A 12,491-nucleotide genomic window follows, 5' to 3' on the forward strand; every position below is an offset into this window, starting at 1 on the left:
AAAGAACCAAAAGTGACAGATCCTTCCATCCCTAGCAGTCACTGTAAAGATGCAAAGTACGAAGCTAGCACTGACCATGTGTTGTGTTGTGTTGTGTTGTGTTGTGTTGTGTTGTGTTGCTTCTTAGCGTCCAGATTCCATTAATTACTGAGAAATGGGATGTGCTCCCAATATTTTTCAAACCTATTTTTGTTGTTGTGCAAGTCCATCTTTGAAGCAGTTCCTCAAATGTGTTCAAATGTTCTGCTGTTAAATTTATATCAGCATCTGCAAGAGGCTTGTGGCTGCCATTCAGATGAACACCAACATCAAAAGTTCTAATCTGGTTCTGATGACTTTCTTCAAATGCCAAGTTAAACAGGAGTGGGGAGTGTGAATCACCTTGCATTGACCCCAAAATCTATTTAAATATTCCCTTGGCAATCCCCAGGGTGGAGAACAGGACAACACAACAGTGTCTCTAAGCACTTAAGGACAAATTACTAGAGTTGCTTAGTAAGTGAGAAGGAATTGGCCATTCAAATGACTCTTAGGGCCTGAATATAGCATCCATCCCTCGTGCCCTTTTGACATGGGCATGACTTCCTTCACCAGTGGAATTACTGCTGTGTAAGAGAGATCAGAGTACCGTTCATAGTTTCATACCATCTGGCTAAACAAAAGGAAAGATCATCAGAGACATTATATCTCTCTGATAGCTAGTTGCTGGGAAGCAAAAGCAGGAAGGGTTACTGCCTTCAATGTGCTGCTTGTAGGCTTCCTGGTGGAATCTGACTGGCTGCTATGAAGAACAAGATTTTGGATTCATTGGACCTTTGGTCTTATCAAGCAGGACTTTTCTTATGTTCATATAACGGTTCCCATTAAACAAACCAATTTTTAAAGAGAGCAAGAGAGATGCTTGTCAGAGTGTTGCTGGAATAAGGTTCTGATTGTACATGTATAAGTGGGTATGTTATTTTAAACCCTCAGGTGGATTTAACTCCTGGCTCCCTTTTCCCTCCAGGAAAGAACTAATTGAATTAGGTTTTCCTTTGTATGTTAGCATTAACTGAACTCCTTTCCCCACTTCTAGTTACAGGTAGGTAGCCGTGTTGGTCTGCCGTAGTCGAAACAAAATAAAAAAAATCCTTCCAGTAGCATCTTAGAGACCAACTAAGTTTGTTACTGGTATGAGCTTTCATGTGCATGCACACTTCTTCAGGTATCCCCACTCACAAACATACAGCTTTCCTGCCAGATCCCTTTGGAGAGTGACTGATCATTTGGTTCATCTTCACATATCCCAATCAGTAAGTTTCTCCTGAATGATTTTTTCCCCCTGAGTCACCAAGAAAAAGAGTGCCAATAAAGGGTGCACACTTCACAGAGCAGAAGCTGATAAATTTATTGCAGAACGATTCACAGCTGCAAAGCATAGCACAGTCATGCAAATCAATGCGAAAGGTTAATATGAAAGGTTAAGGAACTTGAATCTGGCTGATTTATGGCCTCCTGGCTCACTTTTATCCTAACCACAGCTTTGCAACTGCAGTCAGGACTGGTGGAAAAGAAAAAATGAGTATTAAAGTCATTATCCCCCTAACTATAAAACAAAAACTCCCAAATGACCAGTGAGCTTCAGGAGCATGGCACCTATATACCAAGGCAAAGTCTTTTCTTCTTAGGACCAAGCTAGTTCTCCTTGTTTCTCCAAGTTTGTTTTTTTCAAAAATCTAGAGAGCATTTCACACATTTGGTAATTTCTTATGAGGTTATTAATTATCTAGTTTGGAGTATGCCCTGCGATACTGTTGTTGTTATTGTTGTTGTTTGTCAGTTATCACTTTTTATTATGATTATGTTTATTGTACAGTGGTGTCTTTTATTAGTAGTATTTTTACTGGCCAACACAGTGGTAAATTTTGAGAGAGTGCCATGAGACATCACCTCCTTTATTAGTACTTAAATGTTGCAGCCAGTGTGGGATAGTGGTTAGCATACTGAACTAGGACCAGAGTTTAAATCTCCACTCAGCCACAAACCTCACCCACAAACCCTGGGTCAGCCATGATCTCTCAGCTTAACCTACCTCACAGGGTTGTGGTGAGGATAAAAAGTGGGGTGCCTTGAGTTCCTTGGTATATAAATGCAATAAATAACATACATTGGATTGATGTTAATTTTGCCACTGATCAGAATAATGTTTAGTTTCTACCTCAAAGACCTAGGTTTGTAATGTTCATGATAGCAATCAGTGGAGAGGCAGCCAGTTGATAGGGAGTCACAACTTATACCAGGCTTTTTGTTGACAGGATAGAACAAAGGATTCCTTGAGGAACCAAGCCCCACAAAAATCACTCAAGTCTTGACAACACTGAACTGACAACAGCAAATCAGCCACTTCTGCTATCCTGTGCAGAATCAGTAGTCCAGGTCCCTGTTGTTTTCTGTTTAAAGCCCAGCATTGATACACTAGTATACAGAGCCGTCTTTCCTATTGGGCTTACTGGTGCATTGCGCCAGGGCCCTGGCCTCTCAGGAGCACCCCAGCGAGTGGGGGAGCTGCGCGGCTTTGCCGGTGGCCTCCCCTTTCCCTGCACACCCACCAGCTGTGCCCTGTCAACCATATGGCTGGTGGGCGTGCAGCTTGCCTCCCAAGCCTCCACAGGAGGAGAGTGATCCCTGCAGAGGCTTGGGAAAAGGTCAACAACTCTGGGAAACGGGGGGGGGGGGCGCCGGAGGGATCTTTTCACCACGGCGCCGGGTATGCTTAAGAAGGCCCTGCTAGTATGGTTCCTAACATTTATGAGCAGATTAGAGCTACATCTTCACAGGTTCATGACTTCATCTGCATGAGACAAAACCCATGGGTTGACGTTGCTTGAGCTTCAGGTGTGCCCAGATGTCCATCTGGCCTTGGTGAAGCTCCCTATGCCATGCATCCATCTGTGGTCAGGAGAGGGCAATCACAAGGTTGGTCACAGTTCTATCAGAGGAGGGTTGCCAGGTTGTTCCTATACAGTCTGTCCCACAGCTTTTTCTACCGGTTCATCCCACAGCAGATGAAGGACATGTCTGTGCAGTCACTTCTCCTGCTACTTATGCTCCAGCGACAAATTCGAATGAGTTTCATCCCCATCTGCCATGCAACAGGAAAGGTGCCAGGGACTTCCGGGGTGGAGCCATCGGTAATGGCAGACTCCCTCTGATCCGGAGGGACTAGCTCTACGGAAATCGGGTCTGTTCCGCTACGGCGAAGCGGGGACCCTTTAAAAAATCACAGGCGGATGAAGCCTGTGACCGTGGGACTCGGCGGGCACCTTTAGCGCCCCCCCAATTTGTAAAGGAACCCAATTACGGGCTCCGGAGCGAAGCGGGGCAAGCGGCGCGGTGCTGAGAGTCAACTGCTTCTTCCGTGGAGCGAAGCCGCACAGCCGTTACCGGAGAGCGCTACCTTTTTCCTGTGACAATCTGGCAAAAACAACTACCCGTGAGTAGGTTAAATTTGGACAATTGGACTCTAAACAACCACCCGTGAGTAGAATGGAAAATTGGACTAAGAAATTCCTTTTAATTTGGCACTGAAATGGGAAGGTCTAAACAGGAAGTCAGCCTTCTGCTTTTTGTAGAAAGATCAAAGCAAAGACATGGCAAGCTAGAGTTTAGAAAATCGTTTGTAAAGGATCAACTTTCATCATTTAAAATTACTGAACCCCCTTTGGAAGCAGGAGGAGAGGGGGGATTTTTTCTGGACCGTTTAAACCTGCAGAAGAGAATTTAAAGAAAAGTAATTTTCCACCGTCTTGAACCTGGAAGCGGGGTGTCAGGACAGACGCTTTTGGGAAGTTCATTGACTATAGACAAACGTTTTTGACAGATAGTTAAAAGAAGAGAAACATAGTGATTCCATTGTTCTCCTTCGCAGCTAAAAGGAACAAAATATTGACAAAATATCAAGGGAAACTTTGTTGTTAGATCTGCTAAAAAAAAAGAGAGAGAGATGGATACAAATAGAAGTTCTTCCCCTAGAGGGAGCTTGTGAAACTGTTATTAATTCGAACTGGGGAGTTTTGCAGCTGCAATAGACTAGGATCGTGGGATTACACTTTGACCTTGCACAACAATGTACTCGGAGGCTCTGGTGCGTGCTTTCTGCAAAACAAGTGCTTTATTGGAACAGTTACATGAGAAGATGGATTTGATGACTGATGCGAGCAGAAATTTTGGACAGGTAGTGGGTATCTATATAGAACCCACTCAGGAATTAATTCAGGAGTGTGCTCTGACAGATCAGATGAGGGAGGAGGTTGTGGCTGGACCTCGGGAGGCAGAGATGGAGGGAACTGTGGCCCAGCAGGAACATGAGTTGTTGGATCTGATGAATGAACCTGGAAAAAGCCAGATTTGGAGAGATAGAGTCTTGTTCGGTTTGGAGATGGGGGGCTGGATAGACCCCCCTATGCAGGGATGTTTTGAATTTTCAAATCTGGCGTTGGGCCGGAAGGAGTTTGGACTTGTGGGGGTCCTCAACCTTGGAGGGACTTTGAAACATGCTTTTAAACACCACATGGAGCTCAGTGTGGACTACAGAAAAGGGGCTGATCTGTCGAGAAGGGACAAAAATATTGTCAAGCTGGAGTCTCCACGAGTGAAAGGAGCAGAAGACAAAGTAAAGTACAGGTATAAATATGAAGAAGATCTGCGGAAGGGACATGGAAGAGACTTAAGGGCCTCGGACATAAGGTTACCAGGTTAATGAACTAGATGGATGGGATAGAAAGGACTAACAAAACCTGAGACCAGGAGGAAGAGACGCTGGATGAAGATTGGAAGAAAGTTTTAAAAATTTTATTTAGGAATGTTTTGTAAAATTAATGAGTATTAGAAAAATGTTGGAACGAAATTATTTGTCTTTAGCAGAAATGTTAAAAAGAACTATGTAAGAACATGCTATGGCTATGAGAAATTGGTATAAATAAGATTTAAGTTTTAAGTTCTAGGGGTTTTTATGGTAAGATAAGGTTAAAATAGATTAAGGTAATTTAATGACAGAATATTATGAAAAATGGAAAGGATTTGCTGAGACAATTAACAACTAGAACACAAAAAAGGGAGGTGTGAGGAGGTCGATGAAATAAGGTAATGACAGTTAAGGATTTGAGAATACTGGATTTGTTTTTAAAAAAATTTTTGTTTAATTCTGCTTTTTGATTTTGATGTATTATGTGTTTTGCCTTTGCTTTTTGATTTTGACTTTTATCGATTTGTATTGTTTAATTGTTATCTGTTTTCTTTTTTTCTTCTTTTCTTCCTTGTTTGTCTTTGTAATCTTAAAACTTTCAATAAATATCTTTTTTTTAAAAAAAAAAAAGGAAAGGTGCCAGGTGCTTCTAGATGGGTGTTTATTTTAAGATGGGTGCTACTCATGCATACAAGTTTTTCGCAGGCTCCATATGGCATCAAGAGCATTAAAATGCCAGCCCATGTTTTTCCCCCATGGAATCCAGATTTACCATTTCCAGAGAAAAAGCCAAGAAAGTTGTTTTCTTGTTAAGACTGTTGCCAATAATCCATTTGTGATACCTGAATGGCCCGTTTACAGTACTAAGCTCCCATCTGTATTAAGCTCCCACTTAAGGAAAAGAGAGGTCTTGTGCCATAATATATAATGCTACAATATTACCGTATTTTTCTGTGTATAAGACTAGGTTTTCTTCCTAAAAAATAATGTCCCAAATTTGGGGGCAGCTTATACATGGGGGCCATATCCTCCCATTTTCTTAAATCAGAGTCCCCAAAAATAGGGGTTGTCTTATACATGGAGTCATCTTATAGACAGAAAAATACGGTAATCTTTTGGAAATGGTTTGCTTAAAAAAAAAGCTTTTCTGGTCACCATTGTTAAACATGTTGCTAAAAATAGTGACTGGGAAAAAATGTATTTTTGTCAGTATTTAAAAATATAACATTATAGCATTGTTGTATTATAGGGCTATATCTCTTTAATTTTTTTTTAAAAAGCCAGGAAAATGTTTTAGTGCTAATTAAAAAATGGATTAAAAAAATAGGACATACCACAAGAGTTATGGTAAATGTGTGCTAAGCTTCAACAAGCCCCACCCACAGCAACGATGACTGTATATGTCAGACCTTTCCAAACTGTGTGTCGCAACACATTAGTGTGTCGGCTGCAGTGTGTAGGTGTGTTGCGCGAAAGCTCCCCCTGCTTCTGGAAAGGGGTTAGTTTAACTAGTAAAACTGAATTACTGTGTCACGAAATGATGCGTGTCTAAAAAGTGTGTCACCAACATGAAATGCTTGGAAAGCTCTGCTATATGCACTATACAGTGGTACCTCGGGTTAAGTACTTAATTCGTTCCAGAGGTCTGTACTTAACCTGAAACTGTTCTTAACCTGAAGCACCACTTTAGCTAATGGGGCCTCCTGCTGCTGCCGGAGCACAATTTCTGTTCTCATCCTGAAGCAAAGTTCTTAACCTGAAGCAATATTTCTGGGTTAACGGAGTCTGTAACCTGAAGCGTATGTAACCTGAAGCATATGTAACCTGAGGTACCACTGTACAATTAAAGCAGTAATATAGCACTTTAAGCAGCCATGGCTTCCCCTCAGAGAATCCTGGGAGCTGTAGGTTGTTAAAAATGTGGAGAGGGTTTAGGAGTCTGTTCCCATAATGGTTTAGTTCCCAGGGGACTATGGGAATTTCAGTATGGTGGTCTCCTAACAACCCTCAGCACCCGTAACTAACTAAATCTCAAAGTTCAAAATTGTGCATGCCTGGCAACTGGTACACTTCATATGGAATAATCATAGAACTGTAGAGCAGCTCTGCTGCCATATGCCTTAAGCCTGAATGCAAAGACTGAAGAACAAATGTGGGAAAATGAAGCTGCCTTATACTGAGTCAGATTATTGGTTCATCTAGCCCTGAATTGTTTACCCTGGCTGGCAATAGCTCTCTAAAAACTGAGACAGAGGCATTTTCCAGGTTTGCTAGCAAATATTATTCTAAAATTGCCTGAACCTGGGACTTTCTGCATGTAATCTGTGGACTCTCGGACTGAGCTATGGGCATACAGATGCCAGCAACAGTTAGCACAGCTACTCCCTCTATTAGTGCCTGCTGGTGTTCTTGGGCCATAGCCATATTGTCTGGGGCTGATGGGAGCTGGCATACCAACAAGAAGGGCACTGTGTTGGGTTCTCCTTCCCTACACATTTCTACAAAGTGGTATTTTTTTAGTCTTTCCACATAACGATAATGTTATATCATTACACAAAGAATAGTGCCTGTTTAGTTAATTGTAATTGGTGTATTACATTATTACCATGAACGGTGCATGCACATGGTTCTGTGGAAATTTTTATCTTCAAAATGCATCTCAGTGCTGGTCTCTGCCCAAATGCAATGCTGATGACACCCTTCACATGACATCCATTAGAAAACATGTTCCCCGACCAGTTAATTCCAGAACCATTTAGCATCTACCAACCAATATAACAGAGGAGACCATATAACTGTCTGTTTACAGATATCTTCCCTTTGTGCGCCACAAATACCCTGTGGGTCAAAAATAGCCCCTTGGGTTTACATGGATTGATTAAACAAATCATAAAGCTTTTAACCTCATTTGAAACTTGAATCTCATGGAGATATCTAATTGCATTGTAGAATGGTACTGATGAACCAGGAAGCGTTTTGTTTGTTTCTCTGCCTTGTGAATAGGCTTTGCATTTTTTATTTATTTTTAGCCAATTACAGAAGAATTGGTCCAAAGGAATTTAAATATATGCATATATGCATGTTGCTCAGTGCTGCTGCTGCTGCTGCTGCTGCTGCTGCTGCTGCTGCTGCTTTTGGTCTGGAGACTCTTGCATTCTGCTTCACTCAAAGTGATTCAGCTGGAGGCAGTACAACATAGCAGAACACCGCAGTCTGCTCTGACACTAACCTGGTCTTTTTTCATAACTCTGCCAGCTACTAGTAGCCAGAGGTAACTGTCTCAAGATCTGTGGATGAAGGGTGGTATTCAAATTTAATCAACAGCAGCAGCAACAACAACATAAAATGTCCTTCTTAAGGGGCTACTTCCCTTTCCCAACATCTCCTTTTCCACTGGGGAAAACTATTACTGAATTATAGATTCATCTTTTTGTTGTCTGAATGGTCTCTATAAATCAGGACATAGAGCTTAGTTCTGAGTTGAAATGCATAGTATTTACACACTTAGACTCAGCACTGGTTAAACTTGTAGCAGCTCATGTTATAGTCTGTTTTCCTGGCTGATCTATAGGCTAAGCACCAAATGACACAATATGATAAAATAAAAATAAAAAAGCTTGTCACATAAAACTGATTGAAATTATGCTTCAAGTCCAGACCAAAGCCCCACACCAGTATGCCGTCCAACCCTCCACCCCTGCTTTGCTGTTATTTCTCCCTGCTTTGGGGGGAATAAATTGCAGATTTTCAGCACAAAACAGGCACAGGAATCTGAACTGGATCGAGAACATATTCTGGACTGAGCTGACCACTTGAAGTATTCAAAAAAGCTTGTTCATCATCACCATCATCATGATCATGTTGCTTTGAACTCCACTTCCACTATTATCTAGACTCACTGAAATAACCGATGCGGTGCTTGTCACGGCTAAAATGGCCGCTGTTTCTTTAATGCGAATAAAGCTGGGTCAGCATGACTCAGCGACTTACAGCAAGTTGTATATATAAGTGAGAAATGTTAGTTTGGTTGTGGCTGGTGTTTGGATTGGTTAGTGCTGGTGTGTATAGTTATTCAGTCGTGTTTTGCACAAAGACTTTTAAGAATAAAACTCTGCAAGGATATTCTTCTGGACTCTTTTATGCCGACAAGGGTCTGAGGACCAGGCTGAGGAGACAAAGGGAGGTCAGAACCCTTTCCTTCTTTTCTTTTGCTTTTTACAAACACTGACAGGTTATGGGCCCAGTGTTTCTGAGCATGTGCAGAGTGCAAAACGACTGACGGCATCTCAGCAGGGAGCTGGTGAGTCCTGGTGGTGCCTGGAGCCAGTGGCTGTGCGTTGGAGCAGTTGGTGGCAAGCTGTAACTGTCTGCAGTGACTCTGGAGCGGCTAGGATCTGAGGATCAGCAAAGCACTCAGCGTCGGCTACTGGAACAGTTTGAACTGCTAGAGGACCACAGTAGGCGACTCACAGAGCGGCTACATCAGTTGCAGAGCCAAGCGGGACCTGGGGGTCAACAGAGGCAGCAGCTAGAAGCCAGTGAGTGCCAGCCAGGACCATCCAGTTGGACTCTAAAGAGAGAGTCAGGAGAGATTGCTGGAGGCCCTACAGAAGGGGCTCAGCAAGCACCAGCAGAGATGGCAGATTTCCAGCCTTCCCAAGTTGTAAATATTGGGGGAGGCATCCCTTTTGAACTTCTCTCAGAAAACAACTGGCTGAGTTGGTCAATTAAAATGCAGCAGTTGTTAAGGAGAGATGGACTATGGGACTGTGTTGAAACTGAGGTTCTGAGATGGGACTCTGCTGAGAAAAACGGCTGGATGAAAGGGCTCGTGCCCAAATTATGCTGTGTTTGAGCAACTCTCAGTTATTGCATGTAGCAAATGCCAGCACAGCGTTTGAGTGCTGGAATTTATTAAGGGCAATGCATGTCAGAGAAACTGCTGGAACTATAATTTCTCTGACCAGAAGGCTGTTCAGGACTGTTATGAAAGAAGGTGAGAGTTTGGCAACTCATCTTCAAACGCTGAAATCTCTGTTTCTTCAACTACAACAGAGAGGTAAGCGTTATGATGAGACTGACCAAACATACATTATCCTTTCAAGTTTGCCTGAAAGCTGGTTGCCCGTGATTAACAGCATGGAGAGTATGCGTCCCCAAGATCTGACCCTTGAGTATGCAGTTGGAAGATTGACCGAAGAAGCAGAAAGAAGGTCAGATAGACAGGCTGAACTCCAAGAGCGGAGGAGTTACAGTCGAGGGGGCCAGCAGCAGAATCTGCCAATGGAGCAACAGCAAGGTTTGGACTTGGCCATGGCGGTGAGGAGGTGCTATAGATGCAACCAACCCAGGCATCTCCAACGTCAATGCAGGGCTAGTCTTCCAGGAGATGACATGGAGCAGAGACAGCAATCGAGGCAGAAACGTAAGCAGAAGGGGTTCTCTTCAGGGAAGAAGAACACGCGTTCTGCTCAGTTTGTGTCTGCATTTTCTCGAGAGGAGAGGAAAATACCTCGAGGAACATGGTTGCTGGACTCTGGGAGTAGCAGGATTATCTGCAACAGTCGGGAGGACTTTAAGACCCTGGAGAAGCCAGCTGATGGAAAAGACTCAATTTATCTTGCAGATGGTCGTAGAAGCAAGATTGATGGCCAGGGAACATGTTTCCTGCAGTGCTTGAACGCTACTCTACCAGAGACTCTGTTTGTCAGCAGTTTGGACTATTGTTTACTGTCTGTAAGCTGTTTGATTAAAGCAGGGTATAGTGTTAAGTTCACGCAGGATGGCTGTCTGATAAAGAATGGAACTCAGGTATGTGGCCATGCAAAGATGGAAAATGGGTTATATGTAATGCAGGACAAGCCTGTTAAAGCAGCTCAGGTGGTTCAGGATAATTTGCCAGTTCATAAGGGGTGTGTACATGAACTGCACAGAAAACTGGGTCATGCCAATTTCCGTGTGCTTTCAGAGATGCAAAAGGTGTGCAAGAACCTAAAAGTAAATAGCTGTAACTGTTTCCTAGATTGCAATGTATGTAAAATGGCCAAATCTAAGAGGAAGCCTGTGGCTTCTAAAAGTGACAGAGTATCTAAAGAGGTTTTAGAACTTGTCCATTGTGACGTGATAGGCCCTTTTCCACAGAAGACTGAAGGGGGCGCCAGATATGCTTTTCTGGTAATAGATGATACATCACGTTTCAGTTGGTTGTTTTTGTTAAAGCAGAAATCTGAGTGTTTCCCCACATTCAGAGAATGGGTTGCCCAAGCTGAAAAGCTCTTCGCTTGCCCTGTTGTGCAGTTGCAAACAGATAGGGGTGAAGAATTTCTGAACAAACAATTTGGGACATGGTTGCGACATAAGGGGATCACTCATCGCTTGACTAACCCTTATAGCCCTGCTGAAAATGGTCTGTGTGAAAGACGTGGGGCTGTAATACAGTCAGTAAAGGACTGCCTGCTAGTGGATACAGGATTGCGCCACAACCATAGGCTGTGGGGCGAGGCTTTTCTGACAGCGAACTTTTTGATTAATAGAACCTGGTCTAGCTCTATAAAAGATATTCCTTATCGTGTATTGTTTGGGAAAGAACCAGAGTGGACAATGCTCCATAACTGGGGTGCTTGGGCACATGTAAATATCCCCAAAGCTCAGCGTCAGAAAGGGGGCGCTAGAGCGCAGAAACTGCGGTTTGTGGGATATCAGTCCTATGGCAAAGGGTGGCGTTTCAATTTATGCCCGGGACGCGTGGTTCTGTCACGAAGCGCAGACTTTGCTGACCAGGACAGATGGACTGCGATCCATGCCAACCCAGATTGCCTACTGCCCCTGCAAGTAAGAGAAGAGGCTTCTTCTCAGCCATTGGCAACACAGGAGCAGGATGAGGAAGAGGCACAGATTTCCCCAAAAGATGTGGCAATAGATAATACTTCTTCTCTAGAGGAAGAGGAAGAAGAGCCAGAGATAAGGGGGGAAGAAGAAGTAGTTGTGCCTAGGCGCTCCCAGCGTTCAAACAAGGGTGTACCTCCTCAACGTTTGACCCTAGGAGGAGTGAGAGTATGCAATGTGAGTTGTGTGGAACCACAAAGTTATAATGAAGTCTTAGACTTACCCCCTGGGGAACATGCTTTGTGGGAACAAGCCATGAAAGAAGAAATGGACTCTTTTAAATGTAACAAAGTGTTTGAGGTCATAATGCCGCCACCTGGTGGCAGAGTGGTGTCATGCAAGTGGGTTTACAAAAGGAAAACCCTTGCATCTGGGGAACCACGTTTTCGAGCCAGATTAGTAGCCAGAGGGTTCACTCAAATTAAAGGGGAGAGTTATGATGAAGTGTTTTCTCCCACTGTAAAGACTGAAACTTTTCGTTTAATGCTTTCCATTGCTGCTGTAAGACAATTAGCAGTGCACCATTTTGATGTTGATGCTGCATATCTGCATGCAAATTTAGACCATGAAGTGTTAATGAGACAACCCCCTGGGTTTGAAGAGGCGAATGGTGCAGTCTGGCGTTTGAAAAAGGCTGTTTACGGTCTCAAACAAAGTGGAAGGTGTTGGAACCAGTGTTTAAATGAAGCCCTTGTAAAAATTGGTTTTAAAAGGAGTGTGGCTGATCCATGCCTGTACACCAAGGGGACAGGCAACAAATATCTAATGCTCTTAATCTTTGTTGATGATTTGCTTGTGGCAGGGAGTTCCACAGATGAGATCCAGAAGCTCACAAGTCAACTGGAAAAGAGGTTTAAGCTTAAAGCCTTGGGTCCTGTAAGCA

The sequence above is a fragment of the Podarcis pityusensis genome (assembly GCF_964106645.2).
Source record: "Podarcis pityusensis genome assembly, chromosome: 1".
NCBI lineage: Eukaryota > Metazoa > Chordata > Lepidosauria > Squamata > Lacertidae > Podarcis > Podarcis pityusensis.